The sequence below is a fragment of the Suricata suricatta genome, chromosome 2 (genome assembly GCF_006229205.1).
Source record: "Suricata suricatta isolate VVHF042 chromosome 2, meerkat_22Aug2017_6uvM2_HiC, whole genome shotgun sequence".
NCBI classification, from domain to species: domain Eukaryota; kingdom Metazoa; phylum Chordata; class Mammalia; order Carnivora; family Herpestidae; genus Suricata; species Suricata suricatta.
In genome coordinates this window covers 5,840,347-5,843,017 of record NC_043701.1, presented here as the reverse complement: position 1 = coordinate 5,843,017, position 2,671 = coordinate 5,840,347, and positions in this window count along the sequence as shown.

The following is a 2,671-nucleotide window of genomic DNA, read 5'->3' as shown; positions in this document are numbered from 1 at the left end:
TTTTTTTTTTTTTTAACTGAAAACTTTGGAGCAGTTATCATAATTAAAACTTGTGACCTATTGGGATGTGTATTTAAAGTTTGATTTTTTGCTTTCTCTTTGTCCAAACCGTTCCGGATTTCTTTTTCTCCACTTCCTCTTTGTGGTTTAACTTGAATTATTTGGGGTTTACCCCCCACATTCTATGTTTTTCTCTACTTGTTTAGAAATTAGCTATGCTTTTTCTGTAATCACCCAGTGATTACAACATACATTCTTAACTTCTCAAAATCTCGAGAAATCTATGTGTTATTCTTCTTCATAAAAGATATTAGAACATTTTAATTCCATTCCCGCACTCCACCTCAATCTATATATTATTATTGTTGAATCTTTAATTTCCTTATTCATCCCCTCCCCTTTTAAGCCTTAGGAAGCATTAGTATTATTTTACTAAAGTAAAATAATAAAAAGTTTGCATTTGTTTAAACTTACCTTTTTTTTCACCTGTGACTTACTATCTGGATTACTTTCCTCTTGCCTCACACACATTCTTTCCAAATTCCTCTAATGAGATTGTCCGTTTCAAGAACGCTCAGTCTCTGTTGCCTGAAATGTGTGCACGTATTTTGCTCTTATTTTTACCAGTGATTCGAAGTCTAGGATTTCAGGTTGGCTGTCATTTTCTCTCAGCATGATGAAAACCTGCCTGCACTGTTTCCTGGTTTCCTCTTTACTGTGATAAACTCAGCAGGGGCCTGGCTGGCTAGGTTGATATAGTGTCTGACTCTTGTTCTCAGAGTCTCATGTTGGATGTAAAGCGTACTGTAACAAAATAAAAGTCAGAGGCACCAGGGTGGTTCAGTCAGTTAAGCGTTCGGCTTTTGGTCTGGGCTCAAGTCATGATCTCACAGTTCTTGATATTGTTCCCCACATTGGGCTCTTTGCTGATGGTGCAGAGCCTGCTTGGGGATCTCGCTCTCCTTGGTCTTCCCTGCTCATTCTCTATGTATCAAAATAAAAACATTTTTAAAAAACTGAGCATAACAAGGGGTGCCTGGGTGGCTCAGTTGGTTGAGCACCCGACTTGGCTCAGGTCATGATCTCACGTTTCATGGGTTCGAGCCCCCCATTGGGCTCTGTGCTGACAGCTAGCTCAGACCCTGGAGCCTGTCTTCAGATTCTGTGTCTAACTCTCTATCTGACCCTTTCCTGCTCACGCTGTCTGTCTCTCTCTCTCAAAAACAAACTTTTTTTTAAAAAAGTCAACATAACTCAAATTGTCCCTTGCTCAAAGATCATCTGTCTGTTCTTTCTGACTCCCTTTAAGATTTTCTTTCTGCTTTGATGGGCTACAATTTCACTCTGTGCTAAGGTGTGAATGCTTTCTTTCTTTCATAATTTATTTATTTTTTAATTTACCTCCAAGTCAGTTAGTGTATAATGCAACAATGATTTCCAGAGTAGATTCCTTAATGGCCCTTACCCACTTAGCCCATAGGTCCTCCCGCAACCCATCCAGCAACCCTCTGTTTGTTCTCCATATATGAGTCTCTTATGTTTTGTCCCTCTCCTTGTTTTTGTATTATTTTTGTATTTCTTTTCCCTTATGTTCATCTGTTTTGTATCTTAAAGTGGTCATATGGTGAAGATATTTGTCTTTCTCTGACTGACCAATTTCACTTAGCATAATACCCTCTAGTTCCATCCATGTAGTTGCAAATGGAAAGATTTTATTCTTTTTAATCACCAAGTGATACTGCATTGTGTATATATATCAACTCTTTTTTTATCCATTCATCTATCGATAGACACTCAGGTTCTTTCCATACTTTGGCTTTTGTCAAGAGTGATGCTATAAACATTGGGGTGCATGTGTCCCTTTGAAACAGCACCCATATCCCTTGGATAATTCTTTAGTAGTACAATTGCTGGGTCGTAGAGTAGTTCTACTTTTAATTTTCTGAGGAAAGGCCACACAATTTTCCAGAGTGGCTGCACAAGTTTGCGGTGTGAATGCTTTCTTAATTATCTCCTTAGGGATTTGTTAGATTTTCCCAGTGTTTGGATTGGTGATTTTAATCAGTGCAGAAAAAAATTCAACTGGTATCATTTTGAAGATGTCCTCTACCCCCATTCCTCTTCTGATTCCTCTCTTAAAGCATCTTTGCCTCTTTACATTGCTTTCTCCTGTTTCTTTTTCAAACTATCATCCAGTCCACTAAGCAGAAGACACAGATTTCTGAGTCCCCCTTTACTGAGGGAGGGACCCAGTGGGTTTGTGGTGAAGGGCCCCTCACCAGACTTCCTGTTCAAATAAGGCCTTGCCCTACCTCACAAAGGGTGACTTTGAGAAGCGAAGGTTAGGATTCGGAGTTGGTAAAATATCCTTCTGGGACTGGCTGGCTGCTCTCCTGCCATGAGTGGCCTGGGGTTCTACCTCCACTTATCTCCAGGAGTGAAAAAACATATCTTCTTGCCTGTTCACCCATGGCTTTAAGAAAATATATAATACTTTTCAGTAATTTTAGTTGATTTTACTGGGAGGATTGATAATCTAGATACCTGAAAGAGACGTTTCTTTTTATGTGTTTAGTTAGTTTTGCCTATTTGTTTCCTGACTTACTGTCTCCCATTAGGGTCATTGTCATCTGTCTCTGTCTCTTCCTGCTCCCTTTTATCTTGTAATCTT